The 19,103-nt window shown below is 40.1% G+C and overlaps 1 long non-coding RNA gene across 1 annotated transcript; it reads left to right on the top strand.

Annotated features, from left to right (window-relative positions):
- Positions 1-204: 204 nt before the first annotated feature.
- Positions 205-14,244, top strand: LOC136789102 (uncharacterized). Its single transcript, XR_010827906.1, has 3 exons — positions 205-1,003; positions 8,267-8,371; positions 13,680-14,244. It is a non-coding gene; the product is annotated as an uncharacterized lncRNA (long non-coding RNA).
- The last annotated feature ends 4,859 nt before the right edge of the window (positions 14,245-19,103 follow it).

Below are 19,103 nucleotides of genomic sequence, written 5' to 3'. Positions count from 1 at the left end.
ACCTGTTGTTTGCCACCTTCAGTTATTAAACATTCTCATTGTAGGAATTTATTGAAATAATTCTTTTCTGTATATCCATGTGCTTGAGAATTTCAGAAACATATTTTAACTTCTTTTAATCCAATAGATATGAATAACAGCATTCCCACTGAACTTTGGTTCTGGCACATGTGTTCTAAAAATCTTCCATTTTTAAATGACTTATATATTTAAAATAACTAAGGCTTTTCTCCCCATTTTTCATGTGTAATTTTCCAAGCAGAGAGAATTTAACAAGTGGACTGAAAACAAACAAACAAAAAAGTCTGGCAGTAAGGCATGTTTAGTCCAGAACACAATACAGAATTGTCAGACAAATATGCAGGGTAATTTAAGATTCAGTGCTAATACCATTTATAACAATGGTTTGGAAAAGAAGAAAAGAAATTTTGTGCCAACAGTTTATCCAGTCATGCAGAATCAAAGTCTCCCCATGCAAATAGTTCTATAACGAGCATAATGAGGCAAGACTTTAAAGGTATATATGCTTTATCAGAAAAGCTGGCATCAGAAATCTTGGCTACAGTAGCAGGATCTGCATACTTTATTCTCTGCCGACTCACACTTTTCAAAGCTAAAACTCCCTGTGAAAAGAAGGGGGAGCTTTTCCAACCCCCAGCACAGGCAGGGTTTATACAAAAGGCGTTGCAACAGCCAGGGCAGCCTCTCGGTTCTGGGCCTAGGGGCAGACATGCGTGTCGCCGGGGTGTTGCAGCACCCAAGGCCTCCACCATCACAGGGCCGGGACCACCAGGCCCATCTTCTGCCCACTCCCAGCACAGGCCGCAAGGTTTCACCCCAACCCTGACCAAGGCCTGGGCAGCAGCACAGCAGACCAGGGACACCTGCCCCTGTCCTTAGCCAGCAGGCAGGGACTGGCATGAAGCAGCCCGAGGGCAGTGCTGGTGCTTGACAGCCCCTCCGCCAGAGCCCTGTCCTGCGAGGTACAGAGCCATGTGCTGAGGTAGGATAATCCGCAAATCTGTCAAATCTTTTCTGGGAGAAAGTGCATTTCGAAGGTGGTCTAGATGTTGTATATTCCTGATTTTGACCTACAGAGAATTTCATGTGGACAAATTATAAACACCAGGGAAAAAATAATGGAATAATACACTCTAAGTGTGAGATCAAGCAACTAAAAATGGATTTTGAAATCCAAGGGAAAGTGGAAGTTCCTTACACTGGAAAGATGTTAACACTGGGAGACGGCCACTAATCATCAGTACAGCTCTGTGTTCCCTCATCCTCATTGCCTGAGTTTTGCTTTAAATGCAAGTCATGCTAATAAGCTAAATGATCCAGCAATGCAGTACTACAGAGCTGAGGTAGGACAGATTATTCTCACTACTTAATTTTACTGGATAGCATGGATGTTCTTCTTCAGTGTGACAAATACTGATGGGAGTGCAGATCCAGTCCGACAAACATGTTGAAGACATTTTTTCCACAGCTCATATTCTTAACATGCAAGTTTCAAGCAAACCCATTGCAATTAGGTCATTTTTTTCTCCCCTCTCTCCTCAGGGCTGTGCTATGCAATCCTGGCAGCTTCTGGACACAGCCGCTGATGTACTCAAAAACTGGTGTCTAGAGCTGAGACGAGGCACTCTGAGACCACGTCAGGCCCACAGGGGCTTTTAAGGAGACACTAGAGGGACACATGGACAAAGCTCCTGTCATGGCACGTACTGGATCTAAATCTGACATGACCAAACCTCTCGTAGTCCCCACCTCATGCTGAGCACACATCCAGGCACACCGATAGGGGACGATTACTTTTGGTCCCACCAAGGGTATGGAAGTAGCCATGGCAGGATGTGTCCCCACCTTCAGGCCAGGCAACCAGAAAAGCACGCTGTCATATGAAGTTACAGGTACCCACACACCATGTTCTGGGGACGCAAGGGGAACAATGCGGGGATTTGTTAGCCCTGGCAGCTCTGTCTGTATGGGAAGGAAGGAGCCACCCACTCAAAGACAAACATGCACTGTGACCAGCCAGAACCTGGTCTTTGAGGGGCCACTCTGTTGCTCCATCCTCAGCAGACCCAACAAAATATAGAAGATGCAGGTATATGTGAGAATATTGTACAGAAGAAAGAAATGGGTCTCTTGGGAATGGTGGTGACAGGAAGGAGTAGGGGGACCACCTCTACTGTAAGAGAATCTAGTGAAAGCTTGTGGCTGTTTTTCTGTGGGAGATCAGCTAAAGACTGTTGGGTTCTGGTCTTCTTTGCCAAAGATATATTTTAAGCATAGCGTTTGTCTGTGACCTTTTCTTTCCCCAAGACAATTCATTATTTTGGCTCGCCTTCATCAAGTACTGCTTGTGTGTAAAGCAATCCTTCACATAGACAGGTCGTAAACGTCAGGGAAGTTTATAATAGAAATCCTGAGACTAGCATCAGTGCCCAATGCCAGCAACTGCTCTGCAGCGCTGCCTGCACCCAGCCCTTTGTAAGAAACCCATCTGAGTAAAACCATTGCTTAAGGAAAATACACCTGTTCTGGCTCTCAGCGGTGTCTAGAACAAAAACAGAGCTGTTGATCAGGACAAACTGCTGTTGCTGATGCCATTAAGCAGAAGAATTCACGAGGGCAGGAGTGTGTGTTTAAGTACCAGGACACCTGCTCCTTCACGGAACAAGTTATTCTAATTATGAAAGTATTCATAATGTCACGGAAGCTATTAAAAATAAAAGACGAGTCAGTAGTGTGACCTTCAGCCTCACAAATGACACATGGCTGTATCTGTACAAACAAGGTGGCATTTCCAGAGGTGTTTTTACATTTTGCCATCAGAGGTGTTTTGTTGTTCTTTTTTTGAATAAATGTATGTGCAGAATGAAATCCAAATGTTTTACAGTTCCAGGCAATTCAATGTAATTTAGTTGGAGGGGAGGGGGCTGATGTTACTAAAATCTCTCTCAATCTTGTTCTCAGAGTGAAAGGATGATCTTGTTAATTCACTGACCTAGGGTTCAGCAGCTCTGAACTCTGCATCCCCGTCTGCCACAGACTAAATCCCTCCAGCTTCGGGTCCTACCTAATCTGGGGCAGGGAACCTCCCTTATTCGGTATTTGTAGTGCAGCAGCACTCCTTACGCCATTGTAATACAAATAATAGATACTGTAGCGTAAGAGGAACCTGTCAAAGTCGTTGAACTCTCCTTGGTCTTGTGCCAACACCTGACGAAACCCTGCAGGAAACGTAGCTGACAGAAGCCGCTTGGTTACCCAGCGCGGCGTCAGGCTGCAGCAGCAAGCCCAGTCCAAGCATCGCTTCTGCTGGTGGTGCTGCCTGGTGGCCTCTGCGGTGTGACCAGCAGAGGGTGGCTGGCCTCGGGGGACAGAAATAGTAGTACCTTTGGTCCGAGGAACGTGATGAACAAGTCCTCCAGAGTTGCTGGCTGACAGCAACATTGCTGTGCTTCTCCCCTCCTCCCTTCCGAAGGCCACGGGCAAACCACAAACTGCATACACCTAGCAGGGAAACGAGAAGAGATAAATCAAACAAAAAGGCAGTTCAGCTTGATAAACCGGATATGTTTCCACACTTGCAGGCTCGTGACATCTAAACATTATGGTAATAGCTTACTGGCAGAACTGCAAAAATAGGATCACACACTCTTTCTTTGGCCATTCAAAACTATCCAGCCTGGCACAGCCCTTGCATGGACTTTGGCATGCCACCTGCCTTCCAAAAGCCTTTAATGATGCAGTTCATTGCTCAGGGGTAGGTAAGGGCACAACACGGCTGTGTTTTGCTGTTTTCTTCCCTGTAAAGCAGCTACAGGCCTATGAGAAAGAAATATTTTGCCAGTTCAGCATGCCAATAACAACAGGTGGTTGCACAGCTTCCTCTAAAAGGTACAAAATGCCATGCATCCAAGGAGGCAAGAAGGGAAGAAAAAGGATTCTGTGAGAATGAACTCATGGACAGAAGCAGCTCAGGTTTTGTCAACAGCACACAACAGCTCCAGGGCCTCATTACTGGAGGTACAAATGAATGCAAATACAAACAGGGGAATCACGTTTCACTGGGGTACCAGCTGCAGTGTGGGCAGAGCAGGATCTCACTCATTTGTGATCGGTCTAGATAGCATTTATTGGTGTGTGTCTGTGAAGGGAACTTACACATGAGTGCCAGTGTAAGGAAATTGTTCTCTGAAGTGCTGAACTCAGCGTCACGTGCTAAGAAGAGGTCTTACCTTCTCCCATCCCCCTGGCCCATAAGCTTTTCCACCTCACTAAAGCACATCTTTGTTTGCTTTTCATGCTCTTCTCTCTCCACTCCATCCTGTGTTACCACCACTTTCCATCAGCCTCCGCTACTTCTAAGTAAGAGTTCTGCTTTTGAACACAAAGACTTAGAGTCGAGTCTGTCAAATTAACAAATACTCTGCACAAAAGTTTCAGGTGTCAGTCAAACCAGACCAGCCATCCATTTCTCCAACCCAACTGTATGCAAGCTTGTTTTGTTAGACACTGTGTCTCCAGACTGTAATTGTTTTCCTTCTCCATAGAAGACAACTGAAGAATAGCAGAATATATTATTTATATTTATTATATAGCCTTATATATTATACTCATATTTATATATTATTATATAGTCAGAAAAGCTTTTCTTTCAGATTTCATTTTCAGATCATTTTTGTTTTCTGTGTAACCCAATTAAGGTAAACATCCTTAACTCTGCTATTTCTTTATGTAGATATTTTTAAGTATGCTATCCCTGGTTTACCCGAGACACTGGGTCCGAAAGCTCTGCTAAATTTCTCTGTGAGGGAAAATTGGATGACAGCCATCTGTGAGGATGTAAAATAACATCATGCGCTCTCATTTACCCTGCTTGTTTTCCAACTGCAGAGAGCTTTCTGAGTTTTTGGGAGATGGAGCATCAGGATCTGCAGCTGGCCTGCTCGGATGCAGAGTAGACTTTTGTCTTTGCAGTTGTGGAGATTTATAAAGAATCAGTTTTCCCATGTTTTGTTTCCCAGGAAAAAAGGAAAAAGAAACAACTCTGTAAAGCATTATGGCCAAAACAACCAAGGGAGAAACCTCCTCTGCTGTAGCTGAACTCCTACAGAGCTGGAGCGTTTGTCAGACAGACATGCCCTGCCTGACAAAGCAGTCTGCAGCTAATGTGCAACCACACAGAAAGCACAGGAGTAGCCTCTAACTCTGTGTGTAAGGGATTTAGCAAAATAACAAGAAGCCAAACGAGGACAAGAGGATGGCACAAGATGTCTTAGCCTAATACTGTTGCCTCCATGTACACAGGCTATCAAACTTTGATGCTCAATAACATGGTTTGTTTCACTGAGAGGAAGGAGCCAAGGAAAGCAGGCTGGCTCTATAGCATAACATCCTGCAAACAAGAGTGTGTCTTTCCCTTTCCCATACAGGGACTAGCTGTGGTTAGTAACTATGTAACTTGTCAGTAAAATAGGAAGAGCCCTGCATGAAGGCTTTTATCCACAATTCTTCCTCCTTCTCCTGTCCCCACATTTGCTAGACAGCCCAAGGTTCCTGTTTTTTCTCACGACCCATCACTTGAGCTTTATCCCTTGCTAGTATGCTAAGGATTTTGCTGGGCAGAGGACATCATAACTCACAGTCTTGACATAATTCTTAGCTTGGAAAAGTCCTCTGAATTTAAATCAATCTTTTTTCTTTTTTTTTTTTTATTCCTGAAATTAGGAAAGATAAAACACACCCATACATTAACTACAATTAATTTTAGATATGTAGAGTTACAAAAGTGATGCTGTGTCATTAAAGTAAAGCCAAGACTAAAAGGAAATAAATATAATGAATGCAAATATTTAAGGTCCTACATTCTGACATAAGTGCCTGATTTTAAAAGCTGATGACCATCCAGTTCCTCCTTAAATTCTCATACACCCTTTTTCTTTTTTTTTCTTTTTTTTTCTGTTGTTCTTTTTTTTTTTATCTGTGATTCATCTATTGTTCTTATTTACTTCTTTTGAATAAACAGGATAGATATCATCTTACTGTGCATAGCAGACTTGCTTAAGAGTGAAATTTAATATCAATTGCACAACTGAATAAGCTTAATTTAGATCAAACAAAAAGAAATGTAATAAGTAGCAAATAACTTTCTTTTAAAAGTGTACCAGTGCTAATCACAGGGAAAAAAAATATTTCTAGATGTTAATATTTCTAGAAAAATGGAAAAGGAATCAGTGTTGCAGAATCCTTGTGATCCTTATTTCATTATGATACCGTATTTTTAACACACCCTATAAAGGTACTTGTTTGCAAAGCCAAAACTTTTTGCTCACATTGTTGGTGTGCTCTTGTTGGAGCTTGTTTTGAGCTCTGAAGCTCACCCAGGCAGAAAGTAGAATACCTTATGATTTTCTCTTGCTTATGACTAAAATCAGATCAGAAGTTCCATTGCAGTGCACAGAAACGTCAGGGAGAGCTCTGGTTCTGCCTGGCACATGAATAACGAGTCTCCACAATCTGAAGTCATGTCAGTTTCATAAAGAAAACATAAACAATTTGTATTTACAATATGTGGGGGGAAAAAAAAACACATCTGCACACTAAAAGCTTAAATACCTAGGAATTTGCTGCAGCTGATGGTGGCTGAAATAAGTTTAACACTGACAGTAGGTCAATGACAGAACAGTCCAGATACAGTCTGTTTACAATTTCAGACACGCTTGAAGCACTAGTGGGAATTTCTTTTTTGAAATTTGCCTAGCAGACAAGGCCCAAGCGTCAGGAAGTGGCAGAGCTGTTGTTCTCAGCCCAAGAGGCTGCAGAAAAAAAAAATAGTTGCTGAGTCAGACAGAATTTCCCCTGAGGACTCTGGCTGCAGCCCAGCCTTTAGAAGACCTGCCAGCTCACCTAAGGGTAAAATCAAAGCTTTAGAAAAGCCTGTACAGCTCACAAAGAGATAATCTCTTTATTTTATTTTTATATATATATATATATAAAGTTAGTGGCCACATTTCTTCTGTGGCAAAGAAATATCTCGAGTCTTGTAAAATCCATAAGTGCAGTTTGTATAATGTCTTCCCAACCTCAGCCACCGCTGGCATAGCCAAGAGCTCCGAGCTGCTGAATGCTGCTGTACCTGCTCCTGTTACCATGGAAATGGACATTGGCAAAAGTAGGATAAGAGCTTTAAAGTAATTACCAATATAATTAGCATTTTAACCTCTTAGGAGATTAGCTCCCCCCAAACCCCCCCAGCTAGTGAATCCGTTCAATTCGGACTCATCAGTATAGCGATTAGTGTCTGGAGGGAAGTCAGCGGAGATGATCAATGTTGGAATGACACAAGAAAGGGGAGCATTGTTGGAGCTGTGAAACAGCGGATTCTTGTGGCCTTCTTTGCTTATTACTAATAAGAAACTCTTCTCTTTTGCTGTGAGTCACTGTTCCAGTTTCACCCTTAATTAATTCAGAGTCGAAAGAAAGGGCACTAACGTGAAGAGAAGCTCCCAGTGATGGCTCAATAAAGTTTGCAGAAGGAACTGAAGAGGGGGAAGGGAGAGGAGTCATTATGGCAACAAGTCTCAGGACACTCGAGAGGAAGAAACCTGAAAAGACACGCTGCACAGTGGCCACGCTCTTACATCTTAAGTGCCAGCGTTTTCCTTATGATGCTGCAATTGTCTCAACGAAATGCATCAAGCAATGAAATGCTCGCCCGAGCAGCGCTGCCCGGCCATCACGCTCACCAGGAACCTCTCACCCAAGCAGGAAGTGCACCCGTTCGCGTGCTGTAATCTGCACCAGCTTCTACAGCTTTTCAACAGCCAACAAAGGTCTCTCACGTTTCCCAGCAACATCTCCTTTACCGACAGAGAAGTTAGAAGGGAATTTTAATTTCTGATACATAATTTCACGCTTTGCTAGAAACACAATAGCCTGCGTGTCTTCAGGTTGGATGCAAAACTCACCTTCAGAGGCCAGTGAAGTGATTGCATAATTATCCCTGCTTCCAACAGCGTTAACATTTGGCCGGATACAACCTGACAGGTTTTTGCTATGGTTGGTTAGCAGAAAGAAGATGCACTTTTGGAAGAAACTGATGAATTTTCTGAAGAAATCTGGGGGAAGATAGCGTCCACAATTTTGTAACAGTGTTCTTGGTTTACTAGTGGATTTTAACAGTCTAAACACATATCAAAACATAATAAAAATGATATTAATTTCTTCTGTTCATCTCTTATTATTCTTTCAGGGCCTCATGAGACTGTGAGCTGCAAATAGGCAGGGCTGGGCTGCAGAGCTGATCTCCAGTGAGCCCCATCTGAAGCAATGCTGTGTCCCTGGGGACGTCCTCTGTGTAAGTGAAAGGTCCTATGCACCAGAGCATCAGTCCCTGCCTGTTCCCTCTGGATCCTCTCCTTCCTTCAGTGCTCTCACACAGCCTGACCACTGCACAGCAGAGCAAATAAGGCTCCTTTGTGCCTCCCACCCCCCATCAAAACGTAGCAAGATTCAACAGCACTAGGTGCTCTTTCACTCTGTTACCTAACTGTTGTTTTTCACTTCAAGCTGCGTTGTTGCACAGCTGTTTCTCATGTACCTGGATTTTCAGGACCCTTTAAGATGACAAGTAATGTTCTGGGAGAGGTAGAAAGTTGCTTCTGTTGCTTGTTCATTGCAGGAATTTCTCTTAGAGATGCTGGAATCCAAAGGGTTCATTTTACTCATAGTTTTTGTTATTCTTTGTAGAAACACTGTTGGAAGATTATATCATCCAGATGCATTTGTCATAGTCTGTCTCCCTGTCTACTGCTCTTAAGTGCTTGCAAATGAACGTGAGGGTTAGGCTAAGTTCTCCCATTAAAAGCAAAACATTGCAGTGGGTGGAATACTTCCCTGCTTTCACAACGATGACATAGACGTAACTGGCTGGGCAGCTTCATTCCAGTAGAGAGCCCTTGAGACACATGCACACTTGAGACACACACAATTTTTCCTAGCTCATTTCAGAGAAGGCCAAGGGTTTTCTCCCACAAAGGTAGGTAGGGGCAAGCATGGTGGAGACCATCCAAGCAGGGTGCTGAAGGGAATGGTCATACCACCCGACTCCAGCAGTAGGTAATGTAGCTGAGGACTGTGCTTTTCTCTTGCGCTTGGTTTGGATAATTTCCAAAATGATGCTATCTGCTCCAAATGTGCTGAGAAGCTTCCAAGATTCCTGGGCTCTGTAGCTGCTACCCTGAGCCCTCCTGAATAGCTCTCATTCCCCAGGAAAAAAAGATGGCCAAAGCTCCCAGCAACGGCTTTACTTCCTTCTAAGCTGACTGCCAAATTTCTTCACTAGCTGGTTTAAAAAAGTTAAACACATGCAAAAAACAAATATACACACACACAAAAAAAACCACTGATGTTTGCGTCAACCGTGTAACTGTCTTAAGCATAAGAGGGTCACAGCTGATACAGCCATGGTGCGTTTTGTAGGCCAGCAGAGCTGCACCAGACTGAGTTCCAAGGCAAGCACTCAAAGAGTTAGGAGGTGCTATAATTAAGGTACATAAGGTTAGGAGGTGCATAATTACGTTAAACCATAATTACACCCACTGGTGTATGTCCTTGACGATATAGTCTTCAATTACATGACCACCTCCTTTCTTCTTTTCCCTATGGGATCTTCGCCTGTGTCAGGACTGTCCCCCTGGCACAGTGCTGCAGCATTGCCCAAGTGGCCATGAAACATCCTGCTGAGGACACTGGAAAATGCAGCAGCATACTCTGTCCAGGACAATAAGCCTCTGTGTGAAGTTAGACTCGAGACAGAGGTGTCTGAGGTATGAGAAGTCAGAGTTCCCCAACTCAAACTATTCTCATGCAGATTTGCAAACAATTACAGATCTGTATGTCTGGCTTGTGTATTAAAGCCTATATTTATAAATCTCTGCTGATATGCAGCATCTTTATGAGCTGCTTTCTTAACTATATGATAAGAAGCAACTTACCAGGACTGAACCTTTTCACACAAAAAGGCCTCTACTTCTGTGGTAAAATTCTCATTGACTAACATGGGAGCAGGATCATGCCTCTGGTACCCCTTTCTGTGCCCTCCTCCTCCATCTTCCACCCACCCCAGCTCCAACAAAGCATTGTTCAGTTCAGCCAAGCCTACAAGAAACGCTCTTCAAGGGTTGTTTCTCAATTCATATCACAAATACATGCATATAACATGACAGAATGAAAGGCTGTTGCTTATGCTAAAAAAGTGAGCTGTTTTTTCAGACCTTCCTGGTAAATCTTCATGTGCATACTGAAGAGCTGAACGGAACACTCATCTTTTACACTCACATGTCAGCACCATGAAGAAATATTTACATTGTGAGCAGCAAATAGCAACCCTTCCTAATTGGTGCTTATTAACATCTCCATACTTTTGAAGCATTGTAAAATCATAGTTTCAGTGATACTTTTGAAATAACTAATGCAATAGCAATACATAAATTTAGCTATTAATAATCATAGGCTGTCTGAAATGAGTGTAAATAATCTATATGATAATTACACTGGTGGTACTAAAGTGCAGTCCCAAATGACAAGCTAACCTAAGTCTGATTTTTAAAAAGATACCATTAAAATATATATCTCTTTATCATGTAAAACTAGATGACTAAATCATGAAGTTTGGTCTATAATGTAAGTGTACTTGAAAATTCAAGATTTAATATCTGAGCGAAGCATATGAAGACCTTGTTTTGGTTTACTTAGCTGTACAACTTTCTAGCTTCTGCAATCAGAAGAAACGAAAAATAAATTTAAAATATGCATGTCTAACAGACAAATGCACTGTATGCAAAAGTGCTATAGACTTACTAAGGGAGTCCAAAGAAGAAGAGACCACAGGTTTCAGGATTAATTTATTTATAACTTGCTGTGACCAGCCTGGGAAACCACTCCATCCAATATCTCAGTGAGGGTACTTGCCTCCCTGCAGCATGCCACTTGGCATTCTTGTTCAGCACCACGAGCTCCACCAAAAAAATCTTAGCAAGACTTTTGGCAACAGGAATGGAACTACTTTTGCCTTCCTTTAATCACACTGGACAACCCAGGTCTGTTATGACTCAGTGTCCCTGGAACAACTGGAGAAGGTTATCTGATATATCATATTACACCAGGATAAATAAAATTAAAGATCTTATATATCTGGAAACAAAACAAGCCTTCCAATAAAGTTGTCTCCACCTCCACCCTTCCAAAGCAATAAACATTTTTAACCTTATCCTCTTATACATCCTGCTTATAAACACACACAAACTTAACTTTTCACACTAATATCTGATTTACTCTAGTTCATAGTCCTGCTGATATCATTTCATGTTTCCACTTTCAAAAGTTAAACATCATGGTATCAGATTTTATTACCAATGAAGGATTAACTCTGAAGTTAAAGATTATAATCACCTTCCTGTTTACTCCTATAATTACTACACAGTCAAGTGTCATTCTACTTTTAGTTTCAACACATCTTGCAATGAAGTACGCACTGTTGTCATTTGGTAAGCTGCTTTCCTGCCCATGGCATTACTCCTTTCTTAGTCGGAGACATCTGTATCTGCATCCGTCAGCCCGACATCCTTCTACCCAGGTCTGCAAGTGTTATGTGTAGAGGAGAAGCCACAAGGATACCTAGCACATTTTTGTTGCAGCAGCAGCAGCCCTGTCAATAGTTGTTCTCACAAAGAGTTGCCAGCTCTGCCTTCGTCGTGTTATGTTGTGGGTTTGCTTCTGGGAGACAGTTGTTACCTCGATCAATCTGTAAGCATACAATTGTTCAAAATAATTGCCTTGGCAGCTTCCCTAACTGAGAAAGGGTATCTGTATGTCTTTCAAGTTTATGTTTTACAGCACTTCACACAGTGTGAGATTTCAGGTGTAATTGAGAAACCAGAGGTAGTCCTAATATGCATCAATTAGATAATGTGACGGACAAGGTAAATGTGGCCATTATATGAAAACACTATATTTTCTCTTTTTAAAGTTAACCACTGAGTTACCTTAGAAGACATTTAAATATTTGATGATCCTCACAGTTCATTTACCCTGCTAACCCAAGCTGACTAGACAGCTCATGTAACATAGCTCCACTGACTTGTAGCAGAGCTATGTCAATGAATCTCAGCTGATGATTAATTCCATACAATAGTCATCTGAAAACATATCTTATGCATATCACAGTAAAATTAATCTCTAAATTTGAATGTTCTATTAAACCTCCACTTTTTATGGAAAGGGATATTTCTGTAAGCATTGCAGTAGTAATATAATTTATTAAAAAGTAATAATTTTCTTCAGTAAGATTTCAGTTAGATGTCTGAGGGAATTTTTCAGCAGGTCTTACCATTGACCAAAATCTAAATGATACAAAACTATCTAATGAAATAGATGTTGTAAAAAAAAAAATCTGTTTAAATTCAGAGCTTTGACATTAAAATATTTAAATATTTATATATCTATGTATAAATATTTATATTGTATATTATAATATTTATTATAAATATTGGTATAAATATTTATACCAAGAAACTCTTTTTCCACCTACTTTTATAAATTATAATCTTACCCTTACAAGTTACTCTCCTCATGCGGTACATTACAGGTTGGGCCTGCAGACCTGCCTGCAATTTAGGTTGCCCAGCACTTCCTATTATAATAGCCTGCTTTCAATTGCTTTTAAATTTGTCAAACTATAACTGTTTGAGCTGAAAGTTTCCATGCTGAATCTACTCCTTGGTCTGCTTTGTTGAGGAAAACTTCAGCTGAATAATTTTTTTGTGTTTAAAGTATATAATACCTTATCCTTGATTTTGTATTTCAATAATTAAAAACATTTGGCACCCATGCTTAAGAGCAAAAATTCGAAATTTGGCAGATACTTTTGTTTTCAAATGTCTTTTTGTTTTCAAATGTCCTTTTTTTATTCTCATGAAAATACACTTACATTCACCTGGACTATATACCTATAGGAACATGCAGTTCAGTAAAACTTGCTGCAGGTATCTAGCTTAAGACCTCCGAAATCCCTTGAAAGGCTTGAATCTCCCACAGCTCCTACAGTAGACTCAACTGCAAATAAAGCCATTTTGTCCCAAGCAAGGGTGCCTTTGGGCCTCAGCCACAGGGCTGAAGTTGGGCAGACTATAACAACAGCTAGTAACCAGCTCAGGCTACAGCAAGATAAACCGGCAGGACTGTAGAAGCGCAGTTTGTCCCTCGTCTGCCCTCAGCAACCCACTTCCTGGCAAGAGATAAGGCGGTGGGAGGGAGGGGGCCCCCCGATTCTAGCACAGGGGGAACAGACTGTGAGGGGACTGACTGAACAATTTTTTCTAGACCTTAAATCTAAGACACAAACAGTAGATTGTAAGCTACAGTAAATTGTTGCACATAAATCAGTGTTGTAGAAAAAAAAATAATCCAGATAGTATCTTGTTATTTCCTTTATGTTCTCAATGGACTGTGCATGTATAATTAAAAACAAAATGTACTTTGTGCCCTGTGCTTCCTAGTGTAACTTAATCATCGTGTCCTTGTGAAATGTATTTGAACCAGATATTATTTTCTTCCCTGCCAGGGACAATTTTTTTCTCCAAAACTGATGTTCTGTTCTTTCACAGGCAACTGCAACAGCACCAGCACCAAATATCCGTGAAGGTAATAGCATTAGCTTCCGTATTGTTCAGCATAAAGCACCCCAACTCTTATAACCTAAGCTCATCAGTCTCTTTGTTATTAGAAAATTCAGTGCCAAAAGCAATGAATTACAAGGCTTACAAATCAAGGTTCTTTTAATCAGCAAAGCATTTTCACAAGCTCTCTCAAAGTAAAGGTGGACTTGAAAACTTGTTGGGTTGTGTGTTCAATCAAGCAGAGAGTGTGCAAAAATAATTATTTTCACAGCAATTCATTCTGGGCCTCTTTGGTCACCAAAACTCTATTAGTCAACCCCAAAGAATCTAAAAATATTGCTACTTACCCCATATGAAAATTACTCTAGTATTTTATATGCCTGTATATTTAATAGATACTAAATGCTGACTCAATTTCATAATTTTGAATATACAATATCTGATGCATTTATATTAGTGACTTGTGTCAAAGTTATAGCTTTACAGTTCTTTCAATGAAAAGAGGTTTTATCACCATGTTACAGATTTCTCCCTACTCATATTCTTATCTCCTGCACCCATACAAAACATCTTCCACTTTCCTGGCTGAACATTATTCCTCTGTTTTTCCAAATTAAGTCATTTGCAGCACTTGAATAGGGTTTCCCTATAGAAAATGGAAATGTCATTATTCCCAGTAAGTATGGCATACGGAGGTAGGCATCCTTTGTTACTTTTTCAGATCTGACAGACTTGTTGTTTGATGCTCACCACAATACTTACCTTCTTTCTTACATATAAAAAAGGATATTGTTCTTCATTCTAGAAAATGCTTTAAGACAAAAAAAAAAAGTTCAATAAGAGGAGGAAAAAAAATATAAAATTTCTCAGGCAAATTACCACAGCTTGATTTTCCAGCTTTCTAAACAACTTCTCTTGTTGAGCTCAATAGTTCCTCTTTCTTCGAAAATCAACTTTTCTTAAATAACTAACCTTGGGCTTTGTATTTTAACATGTAACAATGTAGCCATAAAATGCTGCTAATAAATACAACTTACAGGAGTTATACTTCGTACTCGAGGTTAGAAAGTCACGAGGTTATTTAGATTTATTCCCTCCTTTTCTGTCCATGGAATGGACAAAGTACTTAAAAACACAAAATACATTTCAAGGTGGAAATAGCTGCAACATGGGTGAAGAAGCTTTGCACAGGCACAACTGTTAAACTACAAGGCACAGCCAGAACTAATGAAAAGGCATCAGGGAAACTTGTAACCTCTGTGCTCAACCTGGACTTGCAATTTAAGACGTTTCAGGTTCTCTAATGACAATAGGATTGAAAGTGAATACAAAAGTGTTACTTTAAACTACTCTCTATTCTGAAGGCTGTTTTACATGTATTAAAGACATATCAAAAGAATCATATATTATTCAAAGGTGTGCTGTTGCTTACACTGAGGTATCAGTTTGCAAGAGATGTACAGAAAGTTTTCAAACACAGAAAGAAACACATTACTGATAAAACTACATACAATAACCAAGTGTAATTATAAGTCATGAACAAAATGAATTTCCATCAGGACTTGCAAACTCAGTGTCATCCCTAGACAATGAGAGAGTTGAAAACCAGCCACTTTAGACTTCATCCATGCTTTTACAGAGTACTCTGTTACTGAAAAAAAATGTGGTTTGGTTCTTGAGAGCCATCCTAGACCAGAAGTTCCTCCTTCAGGTTAAGGAGTGCTGTCTGATTTCTTCAGTAGAGTAAATATGTACACAGAAAACAACCTGAAGGAAAACACAAACATGACACATCAGTGTGCCCAGCTGGTCAAGAAGGCCAATATCATCCTGGCCCGCATCAGAAATAGTGTGGTCAGCAGGGCTAGGGAAGTGATTTGTCCCTCGGTACTCAGCCCTGGTGAGACCACGCCTCAAATATTGTGTTCTGTTTTGGGCCCCTCACTACAAGAAGGAGACTGAGTTGCTGTCATGTTCAGAGAAGAGCAACAAAACTGGTGAAGGGCCCAGAAAATAAGACTTATGAGGAATGGCTGAGGGAACTGGGCTTGTTTAGTCTGGAGTAAAGGAGGCTGAGGGAAGACCTCATTGCTCTCTACAGCTACCTGAAAGAAAGTTGTGGGGAGCTGGGCATCAGTTTCTTTTCTCAGGTGTCAAAAGACAGGACACAAGGAAACAGCCTCTTGTTGTGGCAGGGGAGGTTTAGACTGGATATCAGGAAGAATTTATTCATGGAAAGCGTGGTTAGGCATTGCAACAGACTACCCAGGGAAGCAGTGGAGTCACCGCCCCTACGCATATGTAAGAGATGTGCGGATGTGGCACTGAGGGTCATGGTTTAATGGTGGAATTGGTAGTGTTAGGTGATGGTTGGAATTGATGACCCTAATGGTCTTTCCCAACCTAAATGATTCTGTGATTCTAAAGAAGATGATGATTTACCAGTGAATCAAAAGAACTTCATGTATGGCTGTTGCTTATATGCAGATTCACACTTGGTAAATCCTTCCTTTGCTCACTAAGTTCCATAAGAAACAGGCGAGGAAACTTTTAAGAAACTTTGCCCAGTTAAAAATCCTGTTTGTAACAATAACTTTTCCACCTTCTAAAGAGAAAAATACTGCCTTTTTAGAACCATAGAATCATTTTCATTTAGGTTGGAAAATACCTTTAAGATCATCAAATCCAACCATTAACCTAGCGCTGCCAAGTCTACCACTAAACCACGTCTCTAAGCACATCTACACGTCTTTTGAATATCTCCAAGTATGGTGAAACCTTGTCTTCAACAAGAAATTTTAGTATAGTTTTAACCTTTGTCATGTGGAAAATGACTTATCTGCTCAGTTTTCTTACAAAAGCCGTGAAGTCTCACATTTACTTATTTAAAGTTCTTCCCTCGATTTAAAAGTACATTGTCCATTTGCCTTTGCTTTCTGTAAATGGCTTAGAAGGCTGGAACTCCTCAGCAGTGAATTACATTGTGTATTTTTACAACTCTGCCTTATGGAAACACCCATCCAACAAACTTTTATTTGAGTAGAATAAGATTTATGGAATCGCAGAGTTTTAAGAAAAAGGCCCAGGAGATCAATCTGATTTTTATTTCACCAGCCATTCCATTTCTCCCAGTTACTCTGAATGAAGTCTAATACATTGTGTTTGGTGAAAGCATATCTCCTAGAACAGCTTTTATTTGTCTAGATGTGAAGACATCAAAAGCTGATAACTCTACCAATTTTCTGAACAGTTTGTTCCGTTAGTCCCTTTCATTGTTAAAAATGCTGTTATTTTCTCTTTCAGATGACTGGCCTCAGCTTCCATCTGACATTCTTTGACTAAAGAACCTTTTAACATATAATGACAATACCTACAGACTATAATTAAGTCTTCACAGAATCTTTTGCCTTTTTTTTTTTTCTTCCCTAAGCTGAAAATATAAAGCTTTTAAAAGTTTCTCTTTAAAAAAGTTTTCTCAGCCTGTCAGGTAAGTTTTGTGGTTCTTTTCTGCTCTTTCTCCAGTTTCCACTCTGGACCAAACAGCAGGTTGATCTCATACAGTATCTCATCTCTAGCAGTAGCTAAAAGCAGATGCCTTAGAAGAGTATGAATAGGGCTGCTGTATATGCTATTCTTCTGATTTTCATCTGTGCTTTGCAGGGACTTCCTGATCAATCTGATCAAGAATTGCTCCCTGAGAACAGTTAGATACTTCTTAATCCTTTTTACATACTGATACTGTATCATGTTACTCCAGACAAAAACATATAGCACTAAATCAAATACCCCTTACCTAAATCTCACTACAGTCACCTTCATCAGGCTTGTAGTGAGAACAACTTGTTTTTTGTAACATCACTTGCACTCTGTTAATGACACTCATGGTTTATTTCTTCAGCAACAGAATTATATTAATTCTCTCCAACTGTTTTGCTGAGAACAGATTTCAGGGTGTGTGGCCAATAGTCACCCCTCTGCTTTTTTTGAACACTGGAACTCATCAGCACTGTTCTAGAACAATGCCATATGCCTGGTATCCCAAGATTAACAGCCCTGGGAAAAAATCTGCCCCCACCAATTCTCATAGGTTGTAGAGTGCAAGTTACTCAATCCTACTAATCTGAAGATGTTTATTCTGAGTAGGTGTTGCTTAATATCCTTCTCTCTTAATAATGGACTGGAAAGTACCCCGTTGTTCTCATATGATATGATTACAACATGTTGCTTCTTTGTAAATGCAGAAGAGAAACAGTAAATAAATAAATAAAAAGTTATTTTTTGGTCATTAGCAGTATTGGCATCTCCATCTATTAAAGGTCAGACACACAAATGGGATTTATTAGAAATAATATATTCTACATCTTATTGACTATAATCCTTTACAGTTATTTTTCTTGATGGTCTTAGTTTTCTTTAACATTTTTAACACTTTACAATTCCTCATTTTAGAGCTGTTTCCTACTCCTGATCCCACTTCTGTTTTGTTTATTTTTAATTGCTGTTTTTGCTGGTGAACAGATTGGTTCTTAAAAAGAGAACAGTTCTAAGTTTTGAAATATTATGGCTAATTACATTTTAAAGACATACCACTTCTCATTCACAATTTTTCTTCCAAATAATTTTACTCACTAGCCTGCTTAGCAGTGATATATTCAGCTATTTTAATCCATTAGGAATATAGTGCAAGCAAGTATTGGTTGATTCTATCCTCTGTTAATCAATACTGAATAAAATTAGGTCATGATTATTGGTTTCTAGGCAACCACTAACTTCCAATTCATTTAATTAATTCATTTATCTTTATCTATGCTAGTTATGCTCAAATAGATTGACTGCTGTTTGGTACCAGGTTTTGTATATCATCTGTACTATTTACAATGGCTATTGATGATTAGCTATACGAGACTTCCAACATAGGCCCTGCAATCTGAACTTTTCCCATAACATCACAGTTCTTCCTTCTTCCATGGCAAACTATAATTTAAAGTATATTCATGAATAAAATACCGGTGAAACAAAAAATCTCCAGATGTCAGGAAGAAGCACAAGCACTCAAGCAACAAGATGATGCATAATTTCATGTTCTTTGGCATGCAAATAAAAATATAAGAAATTTATTCAGAGACAAATATGAGCATGTCTTGTTTCCAAATCACAAAACAACAAAAAGCAATCGATAGTCTTTTATAAATCAGCGTACATTAAGCTATATGCCCTTTTCATGAAATCTTCCCAACATTCACCCCAACCCCTTCATAGCTATTGTCAGAACACCCTGCTCCAACTTCATCCTTCAACCTACTGCATTCCTTCCTTTTCCTTCAACATGAAGAATCATATCACAGAATCGTTTGGTTTGGAAGGGACCTTAAAAATCACCCAGTTCCATTCTCTGCCCAGCCTGTGTTTGTG

This window comes from Anser cygnoides, chromosome Z (genome assembly GCF_040182565.1).
Source record: "Anser cygnoides isolate HZ-2024a breed goose chromosome Z, Taihu_goose_T2T_genome, whole genome shotgun sequence".
NCBI lineage: Eukaryota > Metazoa > Chordata > Aves > Anseriformes > Anatidae > Anser > Anser cygnoides.
The sequence above is the reverse complement of the archived record's forward strand: the minus strand, read 5'-3'. Positions and strand labels throughout refer to the sequence as shown.